Below are 22,620 nucleotides of genomic sequence, written 5' to 3'. Positions count from 1 at the left end.
TTCCTTTTTCTTTTTAAGATTAGTTTATACAGGCTCCATCGGTTAAGCGTCTGCCTTCGGCTCGGGTCATGATCATGATCAAGCCCTGCATCAGGCTCCCTGCTCAGCGGGGAGCCTTCTTCTCCCTCTCCCTTGTCAAATAAATAAAATAAATAAAATCTTTAAAAAGTTTAGCTTATACTGATACTTCCAATTCCAGTTAGACTCCTGGACTTACTAACTTCTTTTAGTTTCTTTTTTTCTTATGCTGAAAATTTTGGTTCTTAATGATATTAAAGTAATTATTTATTTGCTTTATAGTACTATGAATAATAATTTCAGAATAACTATAATAGTATCATTACAAATAATGTAATTATTGAAAATAATTTTTTGCAGTAATTTTTTCATGTATATGACTAGAGATAAACAAATTACCTTATTTTAAAATCCCTTGGAATAATTCCTCTTTGTGTGGTTAAGCTACCAACTCAGTAAACATTTAGGTTTGTTTCATTTGTAACTTTAGGGATTGCCTTTTTTCAAATCAGTTTTGCTTTGTAATTATGTAGACCATTTGTGTGGTTCCAGAGTCAGATCTCTCAAGCTTCTCTCCCTGCCTTCCCCAGCTTGTTTCCTCCCTCCCTCGTGGCGACCAAGTTTATTAGTTTTTAGTCTGTCCTTCTGTTTTTACAAATTTATTAAGCAACTGCATATATATGCCCTCCCCTCCTGTTGGGTAGATGGTAATGGACCACACATCCTTTTCTCTACCTTCTGTTTTTCATTTAACCTTGTATCTCGGAAGCCACTCTTACCCTGCTTCTGGTGAAATGTGATTGTTTACACTGCAGATGGTTTTAGTGCTCTTGAACCTTTTTAATGAAATGTACTAACTGGCTAAATCTGTGTGGAATCCTAGTTTAAATGATCAACCTCATAGTGAAATTCACGAATACTATATGTTGTACGCGTTGTGAAAAATTAATTCATGACCCCTGCTCTTGTTGAGGAGGATCGTTCCTCGACCCTCTCTCACCTTCCCATCTCTTCCTCTGTCTGGTCAGTATGAAGGTGTAAAGCTCATGGACACACTGTCTGCTTTTTGGAGCAATGTGAAAAGTGAGCGAATGTCCCTATTTTTAAAGCAGATTCTTCATTCCAGGCACTGTGCTAGGTGCTTTACATCTTTTAGAAAATCACTCTTTTTTTTTTTTCTAAAGATTTTATTTATTTATTTGAGAGAGAGAGAGAGAGAGAGCACATGAGAGGGGGAGGGCAGAGGGAGAAGCAGACTCCCCGCTGAGCAGGGAGCCCGATGCGGGACTCGATCTCGGGACTCCAGGATCATGACCTGAGCCAAAGGCAGTTGCTTAACCAACTGAGCCACCCAGGCGCCCTAGAAAATCACTCTTAACGCTGTGAAACCCTTGGTGATATTGCTAATTTATGTATGAGAAAGTTGAATCTCAGAGAAGCTGAATAATTTAGCTAGAATTGCACAGAATTCGTACTTACGGGTGTTTGGGATCCATAGCCCTGTGCATGAAGTTGCCTCTTCGGGACATGGCACATCTACACCTGTGAGCTTGCGTGTTTGAGAGAGATGCTGTCTAATTTTAAAAAATTACGTTTTCTTAAAACACACAAACACACACACACAAAACCTGTATTAAAGAAACCCTAAGTTTAGGGGCACCTGGGTGGCTCAGTCGTTAAGTGTCTGCCTTCGGCTCAGGTCATGATCCCAGAGTCCTGGGATCGAGCCCCGCATCGGGCTCCCTCCTCTGTGGGAAGCCTGCTTCTCCCTCTTCCGATCCCCCCTGCTTGTGTTCCCTCTCTCGCTGTCTCTCTCTCTCTCTGTCAAATAAATAAATAAATAAAATCTTTAAAAAAAAAACCTAAGTTTAAAACCTCTGAATTTCAACCTTACTTCTTTGAGGCGAGGGTTTAGATGTCTAATCCCATGCATCATCAATGTAAAATGGTTAACTTTTTAAAAAATTTTAAAAACCCAGAGAACAGAAATGATAGTGGGATGTACAAGACAATATCAAAAATCCTGAAGTGTCAACCTCTGCTCAGCACTGGTCATCCCCTTAGTAGAATCCAGTTGTGGGCTTTTTTATTTTTATTTTTTAAAGATTTTATTTATTTGAGAGAGAGAGAGAGACAGCGCACAGACAGAGAGGGAAAGGGAGAAACAGACTGCCCACTGAGCAGGGAGTCCCATGGGGGGCTCCATCCCAGGACCCTGGGATCATGACCTGAGCTGAAGGCAGACGCTTAACCAACTGAGCCACCCAGGCGCCCCATAGTCTTGGGCTTTGATCGACTGATTGGTTGATGTTAAGTAGAGGCACTGCAGCTAGTCCAGAGGAGGAGGACTTCACAGTGAGAACAGATGGACACATGTTGAGTGTGTTCAGCCTGGGACAGCAGCTGGAGGGAAAGTCAGTAGGAACCATAGTTAAGATCCTGAGATGTCATGATGAGAGGAGTAGTGATTCTGCCCTCACAGGGGATTGAGGAAGAACCCACAGGGAGCTTAAGTAGCATCCCACATAAGAAAACTGAGCAAGGGGACGTGTCTTGCTCCACGTCATAGGGCTGGTGCTACCGTAGACAGAGCTCTTTCTGCTGATCAGCTCCCTCCTCTGTGTTGATTTTGGCCAGGCCTAAGTATATTCTGAGGGCTGTGCTAATTTCAGACTGCAAAGGTGGTGGAGACCTTTAACATCTGTTCTAAGTGATTTTTTGTTAATAGCTAAGGAGAAACGATCACGGTCCTCCACTCAGCCCTCCCACTTAACTCCTTTCCACAGCTGAACAGTTGGAAGAAAGGATCATTCTGGTCTGAAGGGAGTATTTTAAGATATTGGAATAAACATTGAGCTAGGGTCTGGTTAATATAAAATGCAGAATTTGGGGCACCTGGGTGGCCCAGATGGTTAAGCGTCTGCCTTCGGCTCAGGTCGTGATCCCAGGGTCCTGGGATCGAGCCCCACATCGGGATCCCTGCTCTGCGGGAAGCCTGCTTCTCCCTCTCCCACTCCCCCTGCTTGTGTTCCCTCTCTTACTTTGTCTCTCTCTGTCAAATAAATAAATGAAATCTTTAAAAAAATAAAATGCAGAATTTGAAAGTGTGTAGTTACTAATAAAATGAAACGATTAACCAGGCAAATTGGGTTTCCCACAGAATGTCCCTAAAGACATAAAACCTAGGAGCTTTTAAATCAAGATGCAGGAACAACTCTTACTAGTAACCCCTGTCCCATCTACCTGGCCTGTGCCAGGGAAAGATGAACAGATCTAGCTTGTCTCTTCCCTTTTTCTTCTTGGGGGCCTGCAGATCAGGACACCACTGCTTTCTCTCATGGGAGATAGTCAGTAGGATTCCTGAGAATAATATAAAAAGAGGTGCAAGGAACTTGGATAAACAAAGTGTGGTTGACACATACAGTGGAATATTACCCAGCTTCAAAGAGAAGGGAAATTCTGATGCCTCCTACCACATGGGTGAAGTCATGCCATGGGCTAGGGGCGGGAGGGAATGAGGAGCTGTTGGTTAATAGGTGTAGAGTTTCTATTTTGCAAGGTGAAAAGGGTGCTAGAGATTGGTTGCACCACAATGTGCGTGTACTTAACACTACTGAACTCATTTAGGAGGGTTGAGATGGTAAATTTTGTAATGTATATTGTCCCACAATTAAAGATTTTAGGGGTGCCTGGGTGACTCGGTTAAGTGTCTGCTGTCGGCTCAGGTCATGATCTCAGGGTCTTGGGATCAAGCCCCGTGTCGGGCTCCCTGCTCAGTGGGAAGTCTGCTTCTCCCTCTCCCTCTTGCCCCCTTCCCTCGCTCGTGCGCACTCTCTCAAATAAATAAATCTTTAAAAAAATGAAAAAAATTTTAAAAGATGAAAGCAACTCAATGCATTTTTTATAGTAGTTTTTTTTTTTTTTTAAGAGAGAGAGAGCATGTGCACACAAGTTGCAGGGAGGGGCAAAGGGAGAGAGAGAGTCTCAAGCTGGCTCCCCACAGAGCACAGAGCAGGATGTGGGGCTCAGTCTCACGACCCTGAGATCATGACCTGAGCCAAAACCAAGAGTCGGACGCGTAACTGACTAAGGCGCCCCTTAGAGTTTCACTCGAAGCCTTTCTCATAGTAACCGGGAAAGGGAGGTGACAGACCTAGAATACTTTAAAAATTTGAATAGAAAATGATGAATTATCAAGAAAAAGAGTTGATGAGTTCATAATTTTCAGTTACTAGTCTATTTTAGACTTTAAATGCGTTTGTAAAAATTCTCAAGATAAAATGAGAGGTTGGTAAATTGAGTAGAATATGCTGCTAAGATCTAGCCCTCCCGTTTTCATTTGTTAGATGGGATGTCATGTGTCTGGCACCCAGATGGATTGAGTTTTAGATGCAGGTCTGCTTTAACAGGTCTAGAGTATGAAGTGTCAGTGCTGCGGAAACTGACAAAAGCACATAAGTGAAAATGGAAAAGCCTTCTTTTACCTCACAGTTGAAAGCAGAATGTCATCTCAGGATTTTATTTTAAATAACATGAAAGCTCCATTGAGTATCACCTGGCACTTACATGACTTCTGACGTCTTGAAATGCATTCACGTTTCCTCACAGCAGTGATACTTGAGAATTAATGTTTTCTTTTCATATTTTCCCGTTATTTATTTGATCCACCATAATTAAAAGTGATTATCTGTGTTTGTAAGAATGTAATTTTTTTTAATGGTGCTAACCATTAAAAAGTGTGAATTTGCCCTCAACACACTTTATAGGGCAGTGAAGTGCTACTTTCTACATGTCCTTTATTTATTTATTTTTAATTTTATTTTATTATGTTACGTTAGTCACCATACAATGCCCATCATTAGTTTTTGATGTAGTGATCCACGATTCATTATTTTCGTATAACACCCAGGGCTCCATGCAGTACGTGCCCTCCTTGATACCCATCACTGGGCTAACCCATCCCCTCACCCCCCACCCCTCTAAAACCCTCAGTTTGTTTCTCAGAGTCCATAGTCTCTCGTGGTTCGTCTCTCCCTCTGATTCCCCCCCCTTCATTTTTCCCTTCCTTCTCCTAAGGTCCTCCATGCTCTACATGTCCTTTAACTAAACAAAAACAAATTTTCCTGGTTGAGTTACCCAGATCAGTGCAGTTAGGATTCTTTCTATATTTTCTGTAGTAGTTTTAGCTGAAATAAAATACGAAATGTGTAAGTTGTATATATTAATTGCTTAGAGGTAGAAATTTTAAACATTTTTTGATACTTCTTTTTTGACACTGTATGCTTTTTAATTCTGCTGGTCCATCCTAAGTGAGCAGAAGCAATAGGAGGTTGGTGCTTATTTGGGGGAGGCCAGCTATAAGGATGGATGACTGCTGTGGCCCAGAACCAGGTTTGTCATTGTGCTGATAGGCACTTCCATGTTTAAATGCCATCGACAGACTCGAGGTGTGCTTCCTTTTGTCCACTCAAGAACAAGTCTCTGAAGCAAAGATTCCGTTTCATTCAGCTGCACTGCTGGTCTTACAGGAGCCAAGTAGATGCTTGCCAGATGGGAATGTTCACATCCTCCCTTTTGTGCCCCTTCTTCCAAATGCAAAAGAACTAAAATTTATTGTATCTTTTCAAATCTTCAATCCCAGCGTAGAACTAATTATGGAATCTAAGTGGTGGCTAAGTGGATGTTTACTGTACTCTTCTTTAAACTTTTCTGTATATTTTAAGTTTTTATAATGATGGGGAGAAATGGAACCATGTCTTCCAGAAGCCTCATACACATTTCCAACAGAGGAGGGCATTTGGGGTGGGTCCTGATGGTCTGCAGGTTCCAGACACCCATGAATTCACAAGTGGCAGTTAGCGGATGGCTTCACGCACCCCGAGGAGGCTACTTGAAAACTTCCCTCCTTTGCCTTGCCTCGCAGCTCAGGCCCAGCCCGTACAACCTACGCAGGCTGCTTGCGCCTCCCATCCACACTCTTCCTTCTCTCTGACTCTCCTCCTTTCTGGACGCTTTTCAAAGATTTGGACTCCTGCCTCTGAAGACTCGGCTCAACATCATCTCCAAAAACATGCCCACCGCAGGCCAGGGAGGGAAGAGCGAACGCGCTGTCACGCGGGTGTCTGCCACGTGCCTGCCACGCGCTGTAGCCTTTGCTGTTCCACTTTGTTTTCTTCTTTAATCCTCATAACAACCCACTTACTAATCGAGGAGACTGCGACTCACAGAAGTATGGGAAGTTGCCTGGAGTCACAAAACCAGTAAATGACAGAACCCAGATTCAGGTCCTCATCTCTCTCATCCCGAATTCCATGTATGCTTTTTCCAGAATGTCTGCTCCCTCCTCGTCTACCCATTTGTGATCCTTCCCCACCATCAGAAATGCCTTCTGAGAGGCCTTCCATGCCACCTGGGATCCTTGGGAGTTCTCTGCCTTGGGAACTCCTGTAGAAAGTGAAACAATACTATTTATTCATATTCCAGCACCTAACAAAGGATGCCCCATGCTCGCTCAGAGAAAGGTTTAAATAAATGAATGAACAAGAGAACTTGGAACTCCCTGGGAACATATCTTCCTACTGAGTTTCCGATTGGGAAAGGCCCTGAAGACTGTTTTTTCCCTTTTGAACAACATAAAGTCAGGCTAAGAATACTTTCAATTGCTTTGCTAAAGACAAGGCAGGAAGGAATGACATTATTTTATAATTACACCAGAATCTACCTTATTTTATTGTCTTACTTGCTGTTTAAACTAAAGGACTCATATGAAGGTAGGAGTAGATTGACTGGATCCTTGGAATATCAAGTGTGAAGACCATTCATGCATGCCTTATCATCATGTTTTAAGGGAAATAAAGGGAAATTAATCTTACATTATGCTACAGAAACCAGTGTTCAGACCACCATTTCCTGAGTATCACATCCCTTGTCATCTGTCTGATATAAAGAATTGGGGAGGGCGCCTGGGTGGCTCAGTTGGTTAAGCGACTGCCTTCGGCTCAGGTTATGATCCTGGAGTCCCAGGATCGAGTCCCGCATTGGGCTCCCTGCTCGGCGGGGAGTCTGCTTCTCCCTCTGACCCTCCCCCGTCTCGTGCTCTGTCTCCCATTCTCTCTCTCAAATGAATAAATAAAATCTTTAAAAAAAAAAAAAAGAATTGGGTAATTCTTGGGAACGACCATGAGGCACATTAGCTCATCATCTTAGATTAATAATTCTAAATTCTTGGAAGGGATTCGTGTCTACTGTGCTGTAGTCACAAACTGTCCCTCAGAAGGGTCTTAAAACCAAACCAAGATGCAAGAAGCATGTGGTTTCTTGGTGTCAGAACATCCTCTGGTAGGTGGTCCTCTGTTGTGAGGGAGCGGAAAGGATGTTCTCTTCTCCTGCTAAAGCCATCGTACGTTGCTGACTCATCAGATGGGATTGGTAGTGCTAGTGATGTCATCTCCTCATTAATTTGACAAAATATATGATGTAAATGTCCATTTAGGATGGCTAAATTGATGGATATAATGAAACTATTAGAATTTAGATTGGCGTTCTCCAGGTAGTCAATAGCTTCCTTTTTTAAATCTTCCTCTTTCATCTCCAGTTTCTCCCTCTCTATTAGCTCAGATCCTTTATGGTCCTGTACTATGTGCAAAGCAAAGACTGCCTGTACTTTTTAAAGTTCTCCAGCTCCCTACATTGTCTTTGTTTCCTCAGAGTTTTTTCTCTCTGTATGTCGGTGTCTGTATGGTGGGCATCTGAGCAAGGTGAGTGCCCATGCAGCAAAGAAGAGTTGGGTTCTTCATGAATAGGATAGCCCCACCTGCCTACTTTCTTCTACATCATTTGTGAAACAGTTCACTTCCAAATTTGAGCCTGATGCTCAGTTGACATTATGGAGTTTTTTCCTTCTCAGGTTGGGTTTGGTGGGTATATAAGAAAAACAGAAACCACCAAAACCAGCAATTCCCAAAGAGATGGGATATCTTAAAAAATATGTAGGATTAAGATAATTGATGCTATAAATGTTGTTGTTTAGGTAACTGGTTTTGAGTTTTTTCTTAGCTGTCATTTCTACTTGCAAAAGCTCATAACTGTGGAACACAGTAATGCCACACTAATTCAGATGAATGGAAGTATAGACTGAAAACTAGATTGTAGGACATTTGTGAAGAAATAGATAGATTCTTTTAAAGAACCAGTTGCACCTATAACTGTGTGAGCAAAAGTGTTACTTGATAAAGCCATATACTCATGGAGCTGGAAGACACTTGGAGGTGATCTTGTCCACCCTCCCTGACTCTAGTTAGAACTGGAAAGTCAGAAAAGCAGGTCTTATTTGGAGTCACAAAGCCAATGAGTCTGACAGAGCTGAGTATGCCCATTTAACATAGCCAGACAAGTACTGATTTACTATTGGTATAAGGGTTTTTCACCATGTTAAGTAAATCTTTGTGAAGTCCTTGACTTTTTTCTTTTAGAGTATTTTCAATAAAATACATGAACATTGTTTTTTAAAGCCAAATAATAGAAAAATTTTATAATAAAAAGCAGCTGTCCCCTGCTACCCTCATCCCGTCCCTCAGAGGCAACCACTTTCAACTCTTTCTTTTGATATTTACTTTTTCCAAGTAATATAATTATTGCTATGTCTTGGTTTTCTGTGTATCCATTGACTTGCTAATACAGTAGCCTTGTCCAGTCACTTTTATGGATCTATATTATGTACAGAGCAGACTGCCTGTAGTTTTTAAAGTTTTCCCAGCTCCTTACATTGTCTCCATTTCCTCAGAGTTCTCTCTCTCTCTATGTTGGTCTGCTTTGGGTTTTGTATCTTATATGGAAGATTTTCTTCAAATATTTGACTATTTTCAGCTGTCTATTATTATTTAAGAATGAACTAAAAAGGGATAAGAAGCTGTGGGTGTAGAGGCTAATTTTATTGATGTCCTTTCCCTGTAGAGTGAGGAGGTAAGAAGCTGGCTTTGTTATTACATATATTTTCTCTGAAGCTTCTGATTTTCTTTATGGCTTGTGCTTTTTGTGATCTACTTAAGAAATCTTTGCCTAAACTAGAGTCAGAAAGATTGTCTTATTTTTTCTATTAGATTTACAGTTTTTTGTTGTATGTTTATGTATATGACCTATTGGAAGTTCATTTTTTGTATATAGATCTCCATTTGTTCTGGCACCATTTTTTGAAAAGACTGTTCTTTCTGTGTTGAATTACTTTGATTTCTTTGTCAAAAACCTGTGGCTGTGTGTGTGTGTGTGTGTATATATATATATATAAAATTATATATTAAATATATATAATTATATATATTAATTATATATATTAAATATATATAATATATTAAAAATTTTCTGGACTCATTCTTTTCCATTGGTCTATACATCTATCCTTTTTTTTTTTTTTTTTTTTAGGTTTTATTTATTTATTTATTTATTTGCGAGAGAGTGAAAGTGAGCAAGATCACAGAGGGAGAGGGAGAAGCAGACTCGCCGCTGAGCAGGGAGCCCGATGTGGGGCTCAATCCCAGGCCCATGGGATCATGACCTGAGCTGGAGGCAGATGCCTAACTGACTGAGTTACCCAGGAGCCCCTATGTCTATCCTTTTACCAGTACCACACTGTCTTGATTACTATAGCTTTACAGGGAGTCTTGAAATCAGATGGTAAATCCTTCATCCTTGCTTTTCACTTTTCCACATAAAGTTTAGGGCCAGTTTGTTGATCTCTACTAAAAGCTTGCTAGGACTTTGACTGGGATTATGTTGCATCTGTAGACCATTTTTGAGAGAATTAACATCTTAACTGTATTGAATCTTCCAACTCATGAACATGGTGTTTCTTTTCACCTATTTAGGTTTTCTTTGAATTTTCTTATCAGTTTATTATAGTTTTTGGCATACAAAAGTGACATATGCTTTATTAGAATTGTTGCTAAGTATTTTGCTTTTTGATGCTATTGTAAGTCATTTATTTTATTTATTATTTTTTTAAGTAACCTCTACACCCAACATGGGGCTCAAACTCATGACCCCAAGATCAAGAGTCTCATGCTTTTCAGGCTGAGCCAGCCAGGCATCCCATAAATAATATAGTTTAAAGTTCAATTTCCAGTTGTTCATTTCTAATATAAAGAAATACAGTTGATTTGTATATGTTGACCATGTATCCTTGAACCTCACTAAATTCGCTTATTCTAATAACGTTTTTTAAAAAGACTTTATTTATTTATTAGCACGTGCGAGAGAGAGAGAGACAGCGCACAAGCAGGGAGAGCGGGGGAGGGAGAAGCAGGCTCCCAGCCAAGCAGGGAGCCCAATGTGGGACTCGATCCCAGGACCCTGGGATCACGGCCTGAGCTGAAGGCAGATGCTTAACTGACTGAGCCACCCATGCATCCCAGTTCTAATAACTTTTTATAGGCTATTTGGTATTTTATGTTTAGATAATCACATATGCTGCCAATAAAGGCAACTGTATTTCTCACTGTCCAGTGGACCATATAAATTTTATTTCTTTCTCTTGTCTGATTGCAGTGGCTAGGGCCTCTAATACAGTGTTAAGTAGAAATAGTGAGAACCAGCATATGTGTCTTATTCCTTATCTTAGGACAAAAGCATTCTGCATTAAGTGTGATATTAACTAAGGATTCAGGGTTTTTTAGACGTTGATTTTCTGATTGGCAGCTTGGGGGAGGTAAGCCCAACTGCTGGTGCTTTGGGTACTGATTGGCAAAAGGAAGCTGGAGGCCTCAATTCTCAGGATGTGGGGGTTGCTGCTTCCCTAGTTCATTACTTCTTACTCCCCTACTCAATCCCACTCTTCACTGTTGGACTTGGTGCCACCATGAGAGGGTCAGTTTCTCCACAGAGTAAACCTCCTGTCCAGCTGCTGCTGGCCTGGGGGAATGCTGGTCCCCTGGCTTCCCAAGGATGGGAGTGGGGATCCTAGTACAGCCCTTCCTCCTGTTAACATAGCCCCAGTCCTTATCACCTGCTTGTTTCAGGAATCCGGTGCCTGTTATTTGCTGAGACTTTGCAGGGCTCTATTGGGTGCATCAGCCTTTTCTGCAACACTTAGATTTCTGTTTCCTCCTCTGTGCAAAGTTCTTTGGCACTCTTCTTTCTACTTGTCATCTCCAAAGCGTGTCTCCAAAGTGAGCTGACATCCTGTCCTCTGATGTAGCCTCTCCTGTTCTCTGTGCCTTTGTCAAGTTATTTATATCCCTCTACGGATAAATATGTGTGTCCAACTGGTCATGGTTAACTTCCTGGAAAATTTTAAAAGCAGTTTATTTTCTGAAATAGCTGGGCTTTTGCTGTGCGAGGAGTTGTTTTGTTTTCATTATATTACTGATTTGATTAGTGAATCTGTTCATCAGAGACAAAAGTAAATTTTAGTGCAAAAGTAAATTTCCTCCCAGCCTCCGAAAATTTCAGATGTTCTGAATTCAGCTTCAACTAATTATGTGTTGAGTATAAGTTCCTTATTTAGGAATTAGTATTAATTTCTCTCATGTTTGTCATCCATTAATCTTTGCTGTGTTGCATTAGCGTGAGTTAGCAATAGGGGATTGTGTAGCCAGTTTCAAATTGGGTTCTTGTAAAAAGTTCCAGTTGAGTGCCATTGATTCTCTGTAACACAGAATCCATTTTTCTTTTATTTAGGCCAATCTCTTATTATTTAAAAATAAACTTTATACCTAGGACTGAGCCACATACTTATACAACGTACTCATGTCTTCTCTTTCCCCTCGCTTCTCCCAGCTCTCCTTCCGCAAGAGATATCCTTTATTCCTGGGTAGCTATCATACAGACATACCTTATTTGATCTTAATTTTGCTTTTCAGACTCAAATTGTTTGTTAGACATAAAAGTCACCGTTCGTCAACCATCTCCACGGGCTTGCCTTCTGAATTGAGCGTAGGCTAGCCAACATCCTCCGCTTATCTACCCAGATCATGCCCACAAACACAGAAACAGTAATGCTCATGGAATTTGAATTCAGTACGAGTTTGTGAAAACAATAAAAATGCATTTTCTAGCTCCCACTTCCCCAGATTTTTCCAGTTCATTTTGCTTTGTGAGGTAGTTTGCACAGAAGGACATTCCTTCTTTCCCTTAGTTATATCTAATAGGGAATGTGGGGAAGTTGACTGTATACTAGAATATAAACCATGTTAATATCACATACAGTTGAGGAGGAAATACACAGGTTGGTGTTTGTCACTTGCCTTACTGCTCTTGGGGGGAGGGGGGAAGCATTCACTTATTTCATCTATTCCATCCACTCCACAAACCTTGACTGCAGAGGCCTGACTGACTCTGCGGGCCCTGGGCCAGGTGCTGAGAAGCCCCATTCTCCACAAGGAGTATGAGATCCTGTTCTCACCGAGCTTACATTGTAGTGGCAGAGGGAGAATCAACAAGTAAAGAAGTAAATAAGCACAGACAGAGATTAGTCATAGGAGGAAAACAAAACAGGATAGAGGGATAAATGCTACAGGGTCAGGGGCTGCTTGGTCTCCACAGGGGGCCTGGGAAAGCCTTTCTGAGGGGGTCTTTTTTCAGGGGAGACCTGCACAAGAAGAACTGGCCCTGGGAACATGGGGCTGGGTGGTGGGGAGGCAGTGGAGAAGTTCCAAGAACCCGGACCTGGAAGACTGCCTCAGGTCTACCCAACCAGCTACCTGACTGGGGACAAGTCACTTACTCTGAGGGTGAGGGGTCTTGCCTGTAAAATGGAAATGAAGACCCATGTTCCGCATAAAATGGTCATCTCGAGTATCAAACAAGAGAATTTTGTAAACTGGGCGACCCTTTAAAATGAAAGGTGGCTGTTTTATCCAGCAGCGTGAACCTCCCAGCCGACTGAAGGACTTACCCTCTGTCTTTAAGACTTGCTATAAGCCACAGGTATAATAACAGTGTGGTGCTGGCATAGGAAAGATAAATAGGTAACGAAACAGAATTGAGTGTCCCAAAGCACAACCACACATTTGTGATCTCTTTATTTCCAGCAGCGTTTCCATGCAGGAATCCCTTCCTGATATTTCTAGGGACATTTATGTTACTCCAAACTCTGAGAAAAATCAGTAAAGAAATCAGGATAAAGGCAAAAAAAAAAAAATCTGTGGGAATTAAAGTTTAAACATCAACATAGGTATTACCAGTTCAAAGGAATCCACGGACATGAAGTTGAAAGCAAGAGTGGAATCAGTGTCAAAGGTTAAGGTCAACAGTTCTGAAACCAGGACGGAGCATATGGGAGAGAAGGGGCCACGATGGGAGAGAAGGGGCCACGATCAGATCTGTCATTCTTGCTTGTCACTGCCACCATGTTGTAAGTGTATGTAGCCCTACGTGCTCCTCACAATGAGTCATTTTTGTAAATAAAAACATACTAATGAGTTTACAAACATCCGTACACTTTATAAAAATCCTGCAAATCTCGTTCCAAGAAATAATAAATTTTGGGAGCAGTCTTTAAATTGGCAGTTCTGAAACATGTTCCTTTGTAGTAATAGTGCTGTTGACCTTGCTAGGATACCCAAATATTACGTTATCTTAATAGAATCCAGTGGTGTTTTAGTGTTTGAATATTTGCTCTAAGGCTATAGTTCTTTGTAATTACTTTTACAGAAGAAATGCAAAGGCAAGATGTTAATAGCATTGTGGAATACTTTGATGTGAAATCAGCTCATCTGCAGTCTGAATTAGGACAAACAATATCAATTTTAACAGCAAAACCAAAATCAAGGCAAGCAGACAAAATATTTTCATCCCTCAAAGAGGAAATGAGCTTATATGAAGCAATATGTAGTCTAACGCCCAACTTGTATTTGCTTTGGACACACTCAGAACAATTTGACCAACATCAGCACAACATGAAAGAAACTTCTCTACATCTGGAATATTTGTCTTATGACAAATATTAATACTTAATTAATACTTGTGTGTTTTAAAATCTCATTTAAGAATAACTTTTAAATATTTGTGACATCTTTCAGTTTTTAAATGATGCTTTTTGGGCATCCGTTCGGTGTTAATATTTTATTCTTTTAATGTTTTCTACTGCCAAATGCCTTTATCAGGTAGAGATTATTTTTGTACGTTATTGAAATATATAATTTTGTTGTACTATATGGTTCATAATAATAACCATACATTTATTATTATATCTTATTTTACTGAGCTAACCCCTGAAACTTTAAATATAATCCTGTCAAAGAAAAGTGATTCACTGTTTATGATTATAACTCATTATTATTTAAAAACATGAAGTAAAGTGCTATGAAAAATACAGAATAATTTATGATTCAGGAATTCTGATTTCTTGGTCTCAGATTTTGAAGATTAGTAACTGTCAGGAATTTGGAAAAATTTAAAATTCCTAACAAAAGTGCTGGCAATCCAGTAGGCAAAGTTAGTTTTTTTAACAAATAATTCTGAAAAAACAAAAAACAAAACAAATAATTCTCAAACAATTGCATAGTGGTATGTAAAAATTGAACTTCTACTCTTAAGTCACACCATATACATAATGAACTTGAAATGACCCATAGACCTAAGTGTAAGAATTAAAACTATAACATTTCTAGAAGAAAAGATGGAAAAAAATATTGGTGACCTTGTGCTACAGTCTGAATCATGGCACCCCCACCCCCAAATTCATATGTCGAATCCCTAACCCCAGGTGTGATGGAATTAGGAGATGAGGTCTTTGGGAGGTGGTTAAAGTTAGATGGGGTCATGCGGGTGGAGGCCTCATGGTGGGATTAGTGTCCTTGTAAGAAGAGGAAGATGGGGAGAGATGGCTCTCTCCTACCATCTACAAAACATTGCTGAAGGAAATGAAAGAAGATCTACATAAATGAAAAGATACCCCATACCCCATTCATGGATTTGAAAACTTGATATTGTTAAGATTTCAGTACTAGCCAAAGTGATCTATAGATTCGGTTCAATTCCTGTGAAAATCCCAATGACATCTTTTGCAGACAGAAAAATCCATTCTAAAATTCATACGGATTTTCAAGGAATCCTAAATGGCCAAAACAATCTTGAAAAAGAAGAACAGATTTGGAGGATTAACACTTTCTGATTTAAAACTTATTGCAAAACTATAGTAACCAGAACAGTGCGGTTATAGACAGGTCGTAGAGATCAATGGAATAGAATAGAGAGCCCAGAAATAAACCTTCGCATATATGGCCAGATGACTTTCAATAAGAATGCCAAGACCATTCAGTGGGGAAAGGATAGTCTTTTCAGTAAATGGTGTTGGTTAAACTGGATATCCACATGCAAAAGAATGAAGTTGGACCCTTACCTCACACCATGTACAAAATGAGCTCCTGTATCTGATAAGGGATAACTATCTAGAATATATAGGAAACTAAAACTCAAGAAAAACAATAAAAACCAACCTGATTCAAAAATGGGCAAAGAACTTACATAGATATATCTCTAAAGAAGATATTCGAATGGCCAATAAGCTCATGAAAAGATTCTTAACATCACTAATCATTAGGGAAATGCATATCAAAACCACAGTGAGATACCACCTTATACCCATTAGGATGGCTGCCATCAAAAACCCAGAACGGAACAAGTGTTGACGAGGATATGGAGAAATGGGAGCCTTGTGCGCTCTTTGTGGGAATGTTGCTATGAAAACAGTATGATGGTTCCTCGAAAACTAAACGCAAACTTACCATATGATCCAACAATTCCACTTCTTGGTATATGCCCAAAGGAATTGAAAGCAGGGTCTTGGGCGCCTGGGTGGCTCAGTTGGTTAAGCGACTGCCTTCGGCTCAGGTCATGATCCTGGAGTCCCGGGATCGAGTCCCGTGTCGGGCTCCCTGCTCGGCGGGGAGCCTGCTTCTCCCTCTGACCCTCCCCCTCTCATGCTCTCTCTCTCTATCTCATTCTCTCTCTCAAATAAATAAATAAAATCTTAAAAAAAAAAAAAATCACAACTCGGGCGCCTGGGTGGCTCAGTTGGTTGAGCGACTGCCTTCGGCTCAGGTCATGATCCTGGAGTGCCTGGATCGAGTCCCGCATCGGGCTCCCTGCTCGGCGGGGAGTCTGCTTCTGCCTCTGACCCTCCCCCCTCTCATGCTCTCTCATTCTCTCTCTCAAATAAATAAATAAAATCTTAAAAAAAGAAAGCAGGGTCTTGAAGAGATATTTGTACACCCATGTTCATATTAGTATTTTTCACAACTGAAATCTGGAAGCATCCTAGGTGTCCATTAACAGATGAGTGGGTAAGCAAAATGTGGTATATCCGCACGATGAAATATTATTCAGCCTTAAAAGGGAAGGCTGTATCAACTGTATCATGATCATCAAAAGTTACAAAAGCAAATCCTCTCTTTTTTCCACTCTGCCTATCTTCCATAACTTCTGTGGTTTCAATCTTGCCATACTTTTCAAAGTAGTCTCTCAATTATATTCTTCTGTATCTTCTTTAATACCACCAACAAAAATTATCTTCACTGTTAGATGGGCACCAGGCTTTACAGAATCCTCTCTAGAAACAGTCTCTTTGGTTCCACTACACGCCCATCAACATTGTGTGGTCGGGCACACATTGCTGCATCCACCTCTTCAACACAAGAGTAAGTCACAAAACCAAAACCCCTGGAACGTTTTGTTTGGGGGTCTCTCATCACCACACAATCTGTAAGTGTACCCCATTTTTCAAAATGTTCTCTTAAACTATCATCTGTAGTTTCAAAGCCCAAACCACCAATAAACAGTTTTCTCAACTGCTCTGGTTCCTTTGGATCATGGCCCTCCATTTTGAGACTGGACTCACCTCTTCCAACTCGAGTTCAATATGGGACCGAGAGCTGAAATTTTTTTTAAAGATTTTATTTATTTATTTGACAGAGAGAGACACAGTGAGAGAGGGAACACAAGCAGGGGGAGGGGCAGAGAGAGAAGCAGGCTTCCCACCAAGCAGGGAGCCCGATGCGGGGCTCGATCCCAGGACCCTGGGTTCATGACCTGAGCTGAAGGCAGATGCTTAACCGACTGAGCCACCCAGGCGCCCCATACAAGGAATCTTCTTAAAGGGAACTGTACTGTGTCTTGATTGTTCCAGTGTTTACATGGTTGTATACAGTTCCAAAAATCAACCAACCTGTACACCTGAAATGAGCGAATTTCACTGCATATAACTAATATCCTCATTTAAAATAAAGAGGGGGACACTTCATGGGGCAGCCAGATTTTTGTGCTTTTAGAAAAAGGTATTTGTAGGAACTTGTAAATGTAACCCATTAGCAAACATCTTTTTTTCTACTAAAAGGAAGAAGTTAATGGAGATAGGTTACCCTAGAAGAATTTGATTTACACTTGCTGCATTATCAATACCTTAACTTCTGGCAAAATTCTGAGTTTGACCTCCTAGTCATTGTAACCGGCATGGTTTATCATTTGCATCCCCCGTATAAATGCTAATCAAGGTTTAATGTTCAGTTGTGACACACCAAGTTGCATCTCTAACATTGTATTTTTTAATTAATTACCACTTCTTCAGTGGATTTAAATGTGCATTTCATATTCATTATGAAGTAGTTCACTTTGTGCCTTATAACTTCACTTGCAAAATGAGCTCAGACTAATGGGAGGTTGTTCTGCCTGATTTTCATTTTGACCTTTGACATCAATCTGTAGGAGAGAGAGAGACAAACCAACAAACTTACTCTTAACTCTAGAGAACAGGCTGATGGTAACCAGAGAGGAGATGGGTGGAAGGATGGGGGATGTAAGGGATGGGGATTAAAGAGTACACTTATGATGCAAAAAAACAAAATAAAATAAAATGTTAAAAAAAAATAAAATCAGTCTATAGAGGAGTATCTTGTCAGCATGCATGAATCAAGAGTGTTCGTACATATATGCATACACACACACAGCCGTACCTTGAAAAATGTATAAATAGTAACAATCTTAAAGCCACTACTTCATATATCTGGTTTTCCATGTATAACAAAAACTGGTTTTGGTCTGGAACTGCTTTAGTTAAATTACATGGGGCATAGTCACAGCTTTTATTTTTATTAAGAGAATGATAGTTGAGAAAATTTTTTGTTGGTGTGCATATTACATCCATATACATATCTAAACATATGAAATGTACTCGTTCCACACTATCTGAGGGCTTTCGCAGGCAGGATGTCCCATAAACAACAGACCTTCCTAGGAAGCAAAGGATTCTTACTTGAGAGCAGAAACTACAGACTAGGAACTAGGAAATGTGTTGTAAATTAATTGGAAACTTTTATGAAAATGCAGTCTGTTGTTAACACTTTGCTCCGTTTATTTTTTGCTTTTGTGCACGTGCTCTCTTCCTGCCTGCCCCCATCTGCATACACACACACACTGTATATGCTCCTCCCTCTCTTTTCCTTTTTTTCTCTTTTTTCTTCTTCTTTCCCTTCCTTCCTTCCTTCCTTCCTTGCTTCCTTCCTTCCTCCCTCCCTCCCTCCCTCCCTTCCCTTCCCTTCCCTTCCCTTCCTTTCCTTTCCCTTCCTTCCCTTCCCTTCCCTTCCCTTCCCTTCCTTTCCCTTCCCTTTCCTTTCCCTTCCCTCCCCTCCCCTCCCCTCCCCTTCCTCCCCTCCCCTCCTCCCTTCTTTCTTTTTCTTTTTCTTTCTTTCTTTCTTTCTTTCTTTCTTTCTTTCTTTCTTTCTTTCTTTCTTTCTTTCTTTCTTTCTTTCTTTCTTTCTTTCTTTCTTTCTTTCTTTCTCTTTTTTTAGAGAGGGAGGTGGGGGCAGAAGGGCAGAGGGAAAGGGAGAGAGAGAATCTCAAACAGACTCCCTGCTGAGCACCCAGGTTCAGAGTTCCATATCAGGACCCTGAGATCATGAGAGTTGAAACCAAGAGTCAGGCGCTCAACCAACTGAGCCACCCAGGCGCCCCACTCCCTTTTTCTCTCCCTGCCCTCCAACTTACTTATTTTTTTCTGAACCATCTGAAAGGAAGTTAAATACATCATGGTCCTTTTTCCCTAAGTCCACTAAGTAAGGGTATTTCCATATACACCTGCAGTACAGTTACCAGCCTCAGTAATTTAACATTGATAGGATGCTTTACTGGTCATATCCCTGTGTTAGTATTTGATCTGGTATTATCTGTATCATTTTCCCCCCTCCATTATAAGGCCCAGTCTGTGATAATGTGTTGCATCTAGTTTTCGTATCTCTTTAGTCTCCTAGGACAGTGACATTGTTGAGGAACCCCAGCCCTTCCCCTGACCACTCTTTTTCAGTAAGATATTTTCCATTTGGGTTTGTCTGATGTTTTTCATGGTGACATTTCAGGCCTGACCGCAATACCGCGCACATGATGCAGGTACCAATGTGTGGGGAGACACTTTCAGACGGTGCAGATAGCCTCCTCTCCAGCAGAATATCTCCCCAGGTGGAGCAGCTGCTGAGACTGTTTGCCTCAACCATCTTTCATGTGAGGATGGCAAAGGAATCATCTGCCAGTTCCATTTCTCTTCCCCGTTACCGATTGCTAGTTAGTACTCAGCTGTGAGAGCTCTCCGTTCTCCCTTCCTCCCTCCCTCCCTCTGTGTCATGTCTTATGTAAACCCATGGATTCCTCTTTCTTCAGTAGTTTAGAATCTGTTACTGCCTCTTGTTTGGTGCTCAGATACCTGGCTGGTCAGAGCCCTCCCCAGCTGGGCCTCTGTCCTTGCAACATACCTCCTCATAATCTTCAGCACTTTCCTGCTTTCTCGTATTGCAAGATGTTCCAGGCTCATTTTGTGCCTCCTTTACCCCTGCCCTGGAATCAGCCAGTTCTTTGAGAAGCCCTGTTTTTTTTTTTTTAGGGTGTACGGTATTAGAAATTAAGATGTCGACACCAGATGTGTTCACTGCTACTGGGGTTTCTTTGCTCCTAGGCCCTTTCAGTGGATAGTGCGTGGCTATACACACATACATCCCCCATACATGAGGGAACACATATGCATATGCATGTAGATGCATAAATATGCACATGTATACCCAGACTTATTTTTAAAATCATGAGCCTAAGCCCTGTCTCCAGTTTCATTTCATCTCCACAGGGTTCTTCCTTGTCTTTCCCCACTCTAATATTCGTGTGTCTGGCTTCCAACAACATCAGTGTATTCACTAATTTGCTCAGTACTATAAGGCATCTAAGTATTTTCAGAATTGCTTCACTCATTCAACAACAGAAGCAAACCCTCTAAAGAGCTCAGGATTTGAGTTCTTCCCTGAACCCTACCGAAGATTGGGAATACTGGGTTTATAAATGGCTCTTTTGCACTTTGCTTTTTTTCATCTTTTTTTTTTTGTAACTAGAAATCATTCCCTATCCGTTCTTTGAGATTTTCATTCTTTCTTGTAACTGCTCAGTACTTCACTGATTGTATGTACCACAGTTTATTTAACCAATTTCCAGTGTTTAGACATTTAGGCAGCATTTTGGCTTGGCATTATTTTGTAATTACAGAGAAAGCTACAAGGAATCACCTGTGAAATGTATTTTTGTGTTGCTGGAGGTGTGTCTTCAAAGTTCCGAGAACTGTGATTGCGGGTTCCAAGAGTAAATGAATACGTAGTTTTGTTAGATATTGCCACATTCCCCTCCATAACAGTGAGTTCATGGCTTTGCCATGACTCTCTTTGGTTTGAGAGTTATTTGCATATCAGGGACATTAACCTTTTATCTGTGATATTAACCTTTTATCTGTGATTTATGCTATAGATATTTTTTCTTGGTTCCTCATTTGTCTTTTGACTTTGCTCATCTTACTGATTGCCATACAAAAAATTTTTATGAGATCAAATTTGTAAATTTTTTATTGCGTCTGGATTGCAAGTCATAGTGAGAAAGCCTTTTTGAGCACCCAGATTTTGGAGGAATTCACCCATGTTTTATTGTAGTACTGTAGAGTTTCATTTTTTACATGTAGACATCTGACCCGTTTGGTGTTTATGCTTTTGTGCCAAGTGAGGAATGGGTCTAATTTATCCTTTTCCAGTTGTCCCAACACTGTTTCTTAAAAGTTCATCTTTGCCCCAGTAATTTGAGATACGATCTTTACCGTACACTAGATTTCTATGTGCAGTTGGGTCTATTTCTGGACTTTGTCTTTCTCGAAGTCCCAACTGAGTTTTTATTAAACATTTATATCTCAGAGGCTACCAGGTTCCAGGATTTACAACACAGAGGAATTTTTAGGCCTGTTCCCCTTTTGTGGTGTAAGAGTAGGTCCTTATTATTTTCCTACACTTTTTGAATTTTCCCAATTTTCAGAAACCAGCCAAAATTATTTTTGTCTTTAAGGAAACTGTTTAAAGGTGGGGTGCCTGGGTGGCTCAGTTGGTTAAGTGTCCAACTCTTGATTTCAGCTCCGGTCATGATCTCAGGGTCGTGAGATGGAGCCCTGCGTCTGCTTGAGATTCTCTCTCTCTCTCCCCCTTTGTCCCCCCCCCAGTAAATAAAATACTTTTAAAAAGAAAACTTTTTAAAGGTATTATCAGTTTTTAAACAGTAAACTTTAGCATGAATCTTTAATACCCCCCAAATATTACCACTGGTATCCCCCCTTTTCCTTATATCCCCTCAGTAAAAGAGGTGTTTCAGAGAAGTGTGTATGATGTACGTGAAGAAGAGGACAGGTGGAAGGTCAGCCAGTCGTAAGAGCCCTGTGTTTTGCCTCCTATGGCTGCTAAGAACCACCACGGAAAACAGTTTGTTCTTCTCCTTCTTCACATGAGTGAACAAGTATAAAGTACAGAGAAGATGTGAGTGCAGGACTCACATGGAGGAACTGGGATAACTGGGTAGCCGGAGTTTTTTTATATGTAACATTTTAAGTATTCGCTTCCTTAGAAGAGGCTTAAATAGGGGTATGTGCGCATTCACTCTCTTTCTCTCCCCTTCCGCCCCCTCTCTGTACTTGAATGGCCTCCCTTGAGTGGAATGACTTGATTTTTAAATGTTTCTCATAACTTGGGGGCTATAATAAAAAATCTATTTATAAGACCCATTTAGAGGAGACAGGACTCACATTGGCCGTACGGTCTCTGTTTTTATCAAGTTATATTTCAGGGAACATATTTTCTCAAGGAAAAATCAGGACATGTAATTTGATTTAATTCAACATGTCACATCCTATAAAGCTTTAAAAGTGAAGCCAGGTTTAATTATAAATTTGACAAGTCACTGTTTTGGAATAGAAGAGAATTCTGTGAAGGTGGGACATGCCCTGTAAGTGTATTCAGATGATGAGCCACGTGATAGCTGACACGCTCAGGAATTCTTCTGTTGTGCTGTGTATCCATCAGGCAGTCGTGAAGGTAACAGTGCTGTCTTCCAATTTAGTGCCACCAAGACTATTATTTTATTGTAGCAGCTCTACTATTCTGTTCTACTCTTCTGCTGTAGTATCTCTCCGAAAACAGAAACCAGGAATTTTCTTTAAAATTTTGTTCTTCAAGGGGCACCTGGGTTGCTCAGCCAGTTAAGTGTCTGCCTGTGTCTCGGGTCCTGATCCCGGGGTCCTGGGATCGAGCCCCACGTTGTCAGGCTCCCTGCTCAGCG

General features: G+C 40.7%; 1 protein-coding gene across 2 annotated transcripts in view; it reads left to right on the top strand.

Annotated features, from left to right (window-relative positions):
- PARN (poly(A)-specific ribonuclease) overlaps positions 1 to 22,620 on the top strand; it is a 162,668-nt gene that overhangs the window by 126,764 nt on the left and 13,284 nt on the right. The gene's annotated exons all lie outside the window — the stretch shown is intronic.

The sequence above is a fragment of the Mirounga leonina genome, unplaced genomic scaffold (genome assembly GCF_011800145.1).
Source record: "Mirounga leonina isolate KUSES-001 unplaced genomic scaffold, KU_Mleo_1.0 Mir_175, whole genome shotgun sequence".
NCBI lineage: Eukaryota > Metazoa > Chordata > Mammalia > Carnivora > Phocidae > Mirounga > Mirounga leonina.
This window is presented reverse-complemented; position numbering and strand designations above follow the sequence as displayed.